Source organism: Lepidochelys kempii, chromosome 14 (assembly GCF_965140265.1).
Source record: "Lepidochelys kempii isolate rLepKem1 chromosome 14, rLepKem1.hap2, whole genome shotgun sequence".
In the NCBI taxonomy this organism is placed as follows: domain Eukaryota; kingdom Metazoa; phylum Chordata; order Testudines; family Cheloniidae; genus Lepidochelys; species Lepidochelys kempii.
Genome location: NC_133269.1, coordinates 1,398,275 through 1,408,976, shown reverse-complemented (window position 1 = coordinate 1,408,976; position 10,702 = coordinate 1,398,275).

Genomic DNA, 10,702 nt, shown 5'->3' with positions numbered 1-10,702 from the left:
AGGCATATGTCACTTTATGAATCAATGCTGGCAGTGTTGCTGAAATGGGCTCGCTGGCACGTCTCCAGCAGGGTTCCTTCATCCAGGCAGCAGGTCCGTTCTGTAGGCAGCCTTCCCCTGGCTGGAGCCCCGATGTCCTGCCCGTGGGCCAGGGCCTGGTGAGCCCCCTTCACACACCTCAGTGGTACAGTGCAGGGAAAGGGGAACCCACCCTATGTGTCTCTTTCAGACCAGCACATGCAGGGCCTTCACTGGCAGCAGGAGAGCATCCCACGCCCATGTGAGCGTCCCAGGGCCTGGGGCAGGGTGGCCTCGGTCAGGAGACCTAGCAGAGCCCTTGGCTGCCCGGTACAGAGCAGCAGCTGGGGGTGCGCCGTCCTGAGGGCAGGAGAGCTCCGCTGTCCCGGCCCTTGCCTTGCCCCGTGCCCGGGGGTGCTCAGGCCCTGACTGGGGTTGGGGGAGTGCCTGGCCAGTTCCTCTGGCAGAGACCAGCTCCCCTTTCCTGTGGCAGGCCGGGCTGACCTGACTCAGGCCTTGGCTCTGTTCCCTGGTGGGGGCTGCAGAGGCTCTAGGTCGGGGGTAGTCAATTATTTTTTGTCAAGGTCCAGACTTGAGAGAAACGCTTTCCACACCACACTAGCTCGAACAATAACAAGGAAATAAACAGATTTTGCCGTCTGTTCAGAAGCGTCAGGTGGTCCAGATGTGGCCCGTGCTATGTCTGTTGACTAGTCCTCTAGGTCCTGCAGCTAGTCTCCTCTCTGTGGGGAAGGGTTCGCCGATCTCTTCGCTGCAGGGTCTGGTGGGCCTGCCTTTCCTCATGGCCTGGCCCTCTTGCTCTCCTGAGGCCCCATTCCTAGCAAGCTTGGAGCAGGACACATGGTTGAGTCCCTGCCCTGAGGCCCCAGGGGGGTGTTGGCGCTGAACCCAGAGCGGGTTCCCGGGGGTCTCTGGGGCCGACGTCCTGCTCTGCTGGGAAACCAACTTGCGTCAGTAGGTGGCAGCATCCATCTGCTGGCTGCAGGGCCCCTGTTGCAGGCCTGAAGCGCTCTGGTTTGGGGGGTGATTTTTCCCTTAGGCGTCCAGGGAGGCCTTGTGGTCAGCTGGAGAGCTGGCGGGGCCCCGGCCTCCTAGAGCAAGAGCAAGAGGGATTTGCTGTGTTAACTCTTGCTGAGGACAGTGGGGCCGGGGACCTCTGTGCTGAGGGTTTGTGCTCCTGCCAGCCTTGGAGCGGTGCTGAGGATCGTGGCTCCTTTCCAGCTCGGGCTGGGTGCACAAGGCAATGGGAGCAGAAAGTCAGCTGTACTGCTGACTCACTCCGTGCCTCAGTTTCCCCAGCCTCCCCCCCCCCCTCTTTGGGAACCGCTTTGAGGTCTCCAGGAGAGAGCTGGCTGCACGGCTGCTTCACGGAGTCACCAGAAGCTGGGCCAGTGGCTCTCCCTTCGGCATGTCTCGCGTGCCTGCACTGTCCATCCATACAGCCCTGGCCCTCTGCAAAGCAGGTGGATGCCCAGAGCCTCCTCTCAGGTGGGAGCGGGGGCTGCCCAGCCCCAGCATGCTCCACTGAGGGCTCAGCTGGCCCCCTCTCTCTGCTTGGCGGGGAAGGCATATGGCACCGTGCACTGACGTGGGGTGCTTGTCCTCCACTTGCTGGTGCTGCTCCCCTCCCCTGGCTCGTGCTCCCCTACGGGGCTATGGATTGCTAATGCCCACGTTCACAAGACCCCTCCTCTTAACAGCCTCTTGTCTAACACCCTTCGTTCCAGGGCTCTGGGCAACAGGGCCAGCGAGTGCGCCTGAGCGAGCACGCCCAAATGCTGCCAGCCAGCCGGGAGCCCATTATCTCTGTCCCCCCAACCACCACCCCAGAGCACCTGCAGAGTTCGCGGGACTGCACCCAGCACCACGGGGCCTATGGTGACCAGTAACGGCTGGCAGCAAACAGAACAAAGCAGGCTGGGTGCTCACAAGGGGCAGAGGAGCCCTGTGCTCGGGCTGTGGCCTCAGGCCTTCGCCCCATGTCCAGCTCACGCTTGCCCCATGGTGCTTGGCTGGCCCCTCGACTGTGGGAGGACCTGTGAGCCGTCTGTGTCCTGCACAAGTGCACAGAAGGCTCTGGGGCCTCGGCCCTGTCTCACACTCCTTACATTTGCTCCTCATCACTTCTTTCATAAATGTGGCAGCTGGGGTGGGATTTCCTGCAGCTGGAAAGCCGTGCTACGGGTGTCTGCTGTGGGCAGGCCCAATCGGGGGGGCCAGGAGGGCCATTGGGCCAGGGCCTCAAGCTCAAAGGAGGCCTCAAATTTAGACACTTGTTAATTTTTTGGCATTTGATAAGTTTCGCAACTTGTTTTTGTGCGCATCCCTATCGGACCAAAACATGACACACACTCAGTGTAGAGCTGCAAATTTAAGCAAATAAGAGATGGGATTTGGTAAAAGATGTAATGGTTTTGTTTTCATGTGTTCTCGTTTTTTACTATTATTATGGCTAGGGGCCTCAAAAGCCAGAAGTGGCCTGGGCCTCTGAGAGGGCCTGGCTGTGGGGCATGCCAGGGTCGAGCCCTGGGGCAGAGCTGATCGAGTCCCTGCTGCCCATGCCCAGGGCTGCCGGCCAGGGCGGTGCAGGGCGGCTGGTTGCTACATGCTCTCTGGAGCATGGTGGGCTCTCCCCTGGGCGGCAGCATGGAGCTGTCTTGGAACGGCTCTGGACCCTGGTAAGGAAACCCCACGTGGAGGAAGCTGCTTCAGTGGTTTCCTGACCTGTGGGAGTGACCCCTTGGCCCCTTGCGGGCGATGTAAAAGAAGCTGGACCTATTCAGCTGAAGCACCTCTGAATGAATGAAACTATCAAACGGTTCAAGGTCAGGTTGACTGCAGCGATCTGCTTCCCAGTTGAGCCGGTCCTGCCCTCTCAGCTGGGCCCCGCACCCTCGCCGGGCCGCTCTGCACTCAACGGCCCACGGCAGTGCTACACGCTCAGGGCGGGGGCGTGAACCCCCCCCCCCCCCCCGTACCACAGGACACAGTTCTGCTGAGCCCCCCCGGTGCAGACAGTGCTAGGTTGACAGAAGCCGCCTCATCTCGGGCGGTGGATTTACTCCGGCGGCGGGAGAACCCCTCTGTCGAACTGAGGCGCTGCTGCAGCAGTGTTGTGAGTGTCGACACCCGCCGCCGGTACGGTCATTGCTCCGAACGCCTACGGCTCCCCTGCAAGCCCTGACTTCCACGGTGACCCAGCCAAGCAGGAGGGACTGGAAGAGACCCCTGGGCGGCCTAAACACTGGCTGGAAGGTCCGGCGAGATACCCGTCCCTCACAGGCGTCCTGCCCTGTAAGGCAGCAGACCTGGCTCAGGGCGGCCTCTTAGGCTTGTGGAGGCATGTAATGGCCTGGTGGCTCTGTGCTGTCCAAGCAATGACAACCCGAGAACCAAGCCGCCACCGGAACAGGCCCCTCAGTCAGCGCTCTCCCAGAGACCCCGTGGAACCAGACAAAAGGAGGCTCTGTAGGTACCAAGACTTGGGGCACCCGGCCCTCTCCAGCCTGGGGCTTGGAGCTGCTGCTTCGCGCTCCCTGGGATTCCTCTGTGCACTTTGTCTGCAGGGACCAGGGCTGCTGGCTCTGGGTTTGTGCATATTCCAGCGATGGTAGGAACTGGTCAGCTGGAGGCTCACACCATGTGCATGCTAATCAGCATCCACCAGCTCATTGGAGAGGTCTCCCAGGGAACCAGTTTTAGCCTCCTCAGGATGGTGAATGGTGTGAACTGCTGTGCGAGGCTCTGGGGTGGAATCACCAGCCATCCCTCATGCTGGAGTTTAATTCATTGCTTGTTGGTTCAGTTCCTGTGTAGAGAAGCCCAGGGCTCTGCCTTGGGGAGCCACAACGGAGTCCTGGGTCAGGCCGGCGTGTCCAGGCGAGTACACGTGGCCTGAGCTCGCTCGAGAGAAAAGCTCTCGTGTAGTGGAGGGGTTCACTAGGGGGTGGTGAAGTGTATGTGAGACGTGGTGGCTGGCTCATGTCCGTGCTCGTCTCTGCTGTGGAAGGTGCCAGGGGAGGATGAAAAGCAAGTGAATGTGGCAGATCTAATCTCTGTTCACTAGAGGTCTTGGTTTAATTTTAGGCCCCCAGTCGTACAGACAGCCCCAAGTGAGGGCTTGTGTACGGTTCTGTGCGGGCTGGGCATGAGGGGAGTGAACCCAGCTGTCTCCCATATCTCACAGCGTACGTACCCCAGGAGGGCGGCGCTCACAGCAGGAGCAGGGTGGCAGCTCTTCCCTCTCGTCCGTCCCCAGGCCAGCAGGCCCCATCCAACCATGCCCTCTCCACCAAAGACCAGACTCAGCCTGGCTCCGCAGGGCCCTGCTCTCCACTCCAGACATGGCTCTCCAACGTGCAGGCTCTGAAAGGCTGGTACAGGAGGCCCCACGAGTCCTGGCAGGGAAGATCCAAGTCCCCATGAGCCTGCCCAGAGCAGCAGTTTGAGCTTCAGTTCACCCCATCCAGTAGCAGGGCGACTCAACCCTCCCAGGCAGCTCATGGGACTCTCCAATACCCCCATCACTCTTCAGCCGGTGCCCACGCACACGGAGCAGCTCGGGAGCCTTGCTCCAGCAGGGCGCCAGGCGACGCCAGGTGCTACGGATCTGATCAGTCTCACTCGTTCTGATCCCTGGATGCCCCAGCTGGTGCCCTGGAATTGAATTCGCCTCCCGCTGAGCACAGCTCCTGCAGCTCTGGATTCTCCTGCTCCTCTGGTGCCAACCCAGCGATAACGGCACGCGCAGAGAGTGCATGCCAGCTTGCAGTTTCAGAGAGCCCGGCTGGGTTGGGCCAAGGGGGGGCCCTGCCATCTGAAGGGGTCACTTAGGGCTCCATGTCGGCCAGTGTCTGAGAGCAGCTAGAAGCAGCCGCTCCAGAGGAAGGTGCAAGCTCTCCAGTGGCAGGGGGTTCCCCAGGTTATGCATTGGCTCTGGAAGTGTTTCCTTTGGTTAGTTTTCAAGGTGTGGCCTCTTCTTTGCCTGGTTCTCTGAGCAGGCCCCAGAGCAACGTGCTGCCCGCTGCCCTCCCTGTTTGATCCAGCTGGGGGCTGGTGCTGGGGTCACGTTCAGCCCCCCGGCCATGGCAGTGCCCCACTGTGCAGAGTTAGCACCCCCCTATCTGCCTGTGGGGCTAGCCTGGTTCGGGTCCTCGCAGGGGCTGTGCAAGGAAGGGGTGTCCCCTGGCAGCCCGCTGCAGCACCCTGGCCTGTTCTCGGGGCTGGGATTGGAGATGGGACATGGCCATATCTGCTCCCAGAGCCACAGGGGAGCCCAGTGGCACCAGCCCAGCATACTGGTAGTGGCAGAGTTGGGGGGCGGGGGGATAGTCCCGCAGCTGTGGCACAGTTTGGCATCCCCCTCCGCCTGCCTTTCCGGCCGGGGAGGGATGGAGCCCGCCAGGGAAGTTGTGAAATGAGAGGCTGCAGCTCTGCACAGGCTTCCAGCAGGCGGGATCCACGCTGGCTGCAGAGCCTGGCTCCAGCCCACAGGCCGCCGGGCCAGAGTCAGTCAGGGCTGGGGGGACCAACGGGGGCCAGAGGCCAGTGCCTGGGGCTCCCTGCCGTACCAGCTGTGGGCAGCAGGAGCCACCCTGCGCCAGGACTAGGACTGTGGTTTGAAGTCCAGTCACAAGGGCAGCACGTGAGGTCCCTGCGGCAGCCGGGCTGGCTGGGAAGCCGGAGCTGCACCCCCATGCCTGCACCCTGCTGCTCTCCCATGCGCTGGCTCAGGGCAGCAGCTGCCTTGGAGAGTGAGTGCTAAATGCGGTGGGAGGACTCTCGGAGGCTTTGCAGTAAATGACTTACTCTGGGCAGCCCCCCACTGTGCCCGCGCCCCCAACACAGCCTGAAGGGGAGGGAGCCCCTGGCCTGCCTTGCCCAGGGACTAGGCCAGAGGCCCCCGCTCCCTTCCTGCCAGCACCCATGTCCTGGGTACGGCTGGGTTCTGCAGGGCGGGACTGGGAGGCTCAGGCCAAATCTCCCCCCACCCCTGGCTACCTGTGACCCTCCCATCACCGGGCCAGTTTACACCCCCTGGCGGGGGGCAGCTACAGCACGCTCAAAACAACCAGCGGTGTTCCCCCCTGCTTCCCCCAGGGACCGGAGCAGCCCTGGCCCATGCACGCAGCCCCCAGGGAGCAGGCTGGCGACACGTGGGGCCAGCCGCAGCTCATCCTGGCACCAGGCGCCCAGAGTGTGAACGCTGCCCGGCGGAGACCACAGGGACTGGAGAGCGCTAGGTGATCCCCCCTCTGCACCCCCCCATTACAAGGTGCTTCCCCTAACCCCACTGCTGCCCTGTGTGTATGGGGGAGGGAGGGGGTTAGCTGGGGGGGCTGAGCCAGGGGGTGTCTGTCTGCTGCCCCCTTCTGGAGGGGACGAGCTCTGGGGTGTTTGTGTGTGGGAGAGCTGGCCTGAACTGTGTGGCTGTGGGTTTGGGTCCCTGGGATGCTCCCTACTGCTTTCCAGGCCTTCCCTTGGGGGCTTGATGGTCCAGTGGCAGCTGGAGGGGCTGGGCCAGGGGACCAAAGGCCTCGGACCCCTCGGACAGACCCCCAGTGCAGCCCTGTCTTGCTTAGTGCCGGAACCAACTTGCAAGTGTGTGGAAGAAACTCCCAGCTGGGGGCTTGCACCACAGCTGCTCCCATCAGCCCAGCCCGTCCAAGGGCATTCATGTGACTGGCCTCCAGTTCCAGCGGGCTCAGACCCACGCAGGTACAGACATGCCTGGCATGCTGACTGTCATGGCAACACAGCATGGTGCCCTAGTGATGTAAAAGCGCCCCCACATCCCTGAGTCCTGCTGATGGGGGGGAACAGGTGACCTGGTCGAATAGCTCAGTCCCAGCTGTGCCAAGGCCCGGGGCTGCATCTCTGCAGAAATTCAGCTGGCCCCTGGCTGCATCTTGCTGTGGGTGGTTCCCTGGTCTGGGATCCTCTGGCTCAGCGAGACCTCACCCATTTATCTAGGGGGTCACTGCTCAGGGCAGCTCAGAGTCAGCATACAGGATATAATGCGAGGGAGGGGGCAGCCTGGTCCAGGAATTAGGGCAGGACTCCTGGGTTCCATTCCCACTGCCACAAGCCTGCCGGGTGATCTCTGACAATCCCTTCTCCGCCCTATGTCTGTGTCCTCTGCTGCATGACACGGCCTGTAAGTCTAGGCAGCACCTGGCCCCATGTGATGGGGAGAGGGAAAACGTGCCCCTTTAAGAGTCCAACTTGCAGGAGGAGAAAACAAAGAGATGCTCATAAACAACCGAGTACTCTCAGTAATGACTAACAGCTGGCAGGGGAAGGGAACGCCAGCTCGGGGCCGGGCCTGGGCCAGCGCCCAGACAGACATAGGGGATTGTGGGGCCTGCAGAGCAGAAGTCAAGTGGCCAGGACTAGCCAGCTTGGGAAACCAGCTGCCGCAGCCAGGTCCAGGCCCTTGCTAGGACACACTCTGTGCCTAGACACAGATCTGCCTTGCGCCAGGGGCAGGAGCAGTGGGGAGCCTGGGCCCCACCCAGCCTGGGTTGCAGCCTGGGCTTGGTTCAGGGGCTTGGTGAGTTTCCCATCCCTTCTTCTGGGCACAGCGCATGGCAGGCAGAGCACTCACTGCCCAGCTGGGATGGTGCCACTGTGGAGCCTGGCCTGCAGTATTGGCACCTTCAGGCCCCCAGCTGGCGCCGTGTTGCAATGGCCAGCGTGGTGCTAAGGGATCAAGCGAGGGAGTTTTGGGGAGGCAGAGGGAGCCTTGCCGACCATAGCTGCAAAGGCCCCGCTGAGGACCTGGGGTGCAGGGATCTGGGCTGCCTTGGCTCGCTGCAGGGCACCCTATGTTCCTGACTGGCCCCCTGGCACAGGGTTTATAGTGGGGGTGCTGAAGGGGGAATCCGTGTATTTGGGTTATTACTACTTCGAGCCAAGGGGTGTGGCAGCCCCCCCGCACCCCAGTTCTTGCAGCACCCGGGCCTGGCGCTGGGCATTAGCCTGTTTTAGGCAGGCTGAACGTGCTCCCAGTAGAGGCTTATTTCAGCCTCAGGTGCCGAAGCCTCCCCCATCCCAGACAGGTGACTCTCGGGGCACGAGCAGCCCTCGTCGCGCAGCAGCGCTCCTCTGTAGTCGCATAGCTCAGGGCAGCCCAGCTCGGCCAGGCTGGGCTAATGAGTGGCTGGGCTAAGGCCTGGGCTCATCCTGCTGGTCACTGACAGCCCATGTCCTCCCTCCAGCAGCTGCTGCATCAGATCAGGTCTCTCCAGGGGCTGCTCAGGCTGAGGCTGGACCTGATCTCAGCAGGTCTCAGCACCACGGCTGGGGTCAAAGGGCTCTTGGCTTTGTGACAGGTGTTTGACACAAGCCAGCGCTGTACTGCAGGGTGCTGGCATTGCAAGTCCCTAGATGCGGGGCCCTTCCTCCCCAGAGCTGTGGGGGTCGGCAGTCTGGACTTGCCATACATGTGGGGCTGGTTGGTTCTGAGGGGCCAGTTCAGGAGCCTCTGTAAGGACAGGCCCCACCTGGGAAGGTCCATCCAGCTGCAAACTGCCTCCAAGTCCAGCGGTCAGCGCAGGGGATTGGGGCCCTGCTTTAAAGCAAAGGCCCCAATTACACCCCCGAGCGGAGGCCACTGCTGACCCCACGTGCTCCACTGATCTGAGAGCAGGCAGGTGACTTTGTGCTAGCCCAGCTGATCAAGGCCTTTCCCTGCTGGCTGGCTGGCCACCTCACACCCTTTGCAGTGCGCTTTGTACCTTCAGCCGCAGGGAAGTCTAGTGGGAGCTGCCCCTGCTAAGATTCTGGTCCGCTCACTGGCTATTTCTTAGGGTTGGAGCCCTTCAAGTTTCCCTGGGTGCATGCTAGCGTCTCCCGGCACGGCAGCTAGCTGTCCCTGGAGGCACCCTGATTGTGCCATCTGCTGCCAGCTGGAGACAGCTGACCTCCTGCAGTCTGGTCCCGTGACTCATGTTTCTATACCACAGACTTGCCCAGACATACTCTGGCAGGTATGTTACCCCTGTGTCCAACCATCGTCTCACTATTGCCCCGATGGGGGGCACGTGTGGCCTCTGCCTGATGCGAAGCACTAGCCGATGGGCGTGGTGAGGCTGAGAGGTTTGTACAGAAGATAACTAGAGTTCTGTGACGTAGGACGTTGGCTTTCAAAACCCTTGGGGTGAGGTGGGCCGCTGGGTAGCTCGATCACTGAGAGCACCGGACACCTCTGGAGCCAGTGCTGGGGGTACTGCCTGGACCAGGTGCAGGCTGAGGATTTACAAAGACAAAAGACCCCCCAACGTTCTCTGAAGAGGGGACCGCCAGGGCAAAAGACAAAGGGCTGCAGGTCTATACGGGATGAAGAAAGCACCCACGTGGGTGTTCATTACGAAGGAGACACTCTGCCGGCGGTAGGGTCTGATGAAAGGTGGGGCCCAGCTGTCTGGCCTGGACAAGCGCTGCCAGGACTGCCCTGTGGGGGAGGAACACCGTATGGACAGGACAGGAGCCGGTTAACAAGGGCCGGCTGTAGACTGCGTCCTGTGTGTTCCTTTTACCTGTAACCTCGTGGTTCCAAACCCTGCCAGTGGTCTGTTAACTCAGCTTCACTTTGGTTTTACTACAGACCCGGCTGCATGCCGGGTACTAAGGAGAGTGTACTGAGGTAAGCCAAGTCATAACCAGTGACCTGGGGTGCTCTGCTCCCATGGCTCGGGGACGGGGCCTCGAGAGTAACAAGGTGGGGGGTGTCACTGGGTAGCCTGCAGAGGGAAAGAGCGAGCTCGCGGAGCCCGGAGCGGAGCACCCGTGCTGCCAGCAGCCGGAGGCTGGGGAGAGCGTCCCCTGGTGGGCACAGACAGGGCTCCCTCCCGCTGTGAGCGCGGGACAGTGATTCATTCCAGGCATCTTGGGAACCCCAAAAGGGGTCACCCCCCCAATAACCCGGGCACCTTCGCGGCCCCCCCAGAACCGTTTGCCCTGCACCCTGGAGCCGGAGGTTGAGTTTGTTTAGGTGAGCGGTGATGTCAGTTAGAAACATGAGCTTACACAGCCATTTGTCATCATCCAGTCTGGGGTAGTTTTGTCCTTTTTCCGATAAAAAGGCCTTGATTGCATCAAACCAGTTTACAAAGCGCACCAAAACCTTGCTGCGACTTTCCCACCAAATGGTGCTGTGAAGTGGAATGGCATTATAAGCACTGTCCATCGCTTCCGGCAGTGCTTGAAACTGTCTGTGAGTCAAAGCAGATCAAGCAACAAGGAAATCCATAATTCACACCACTGTATTTATCACATTATTAAGCTCGGAATTAGAAATTTTAGCACACAGGTTTTCTTGATGGAGGATACAATTAAATTTGACTGTTGGGCGGCCAAATTTGATCTTCAAGTAACTTTACAAATCCCTTCTGTTTTCCGATCATGGCAGGAGCACCATTTGTTGTCACACAAAATATTTTTCTGATGTCAACTCCTCGTTCTTCAAAATGGTTTACAAAACTTTCCACTATATCTTCCCCCTTTGTTGTAAGAAGAAAAGGAGGACTTGTGGCACCTTAGAGACTAACCAATTTATTAGAGCATAAGCTTTCGTGAGCTACAGCTCACTTCTTCAGATGCATATCGTGGAAACTGCCTTCAGATGCATATCGTGGAAACTTTTTGCGAATACAGACTAACA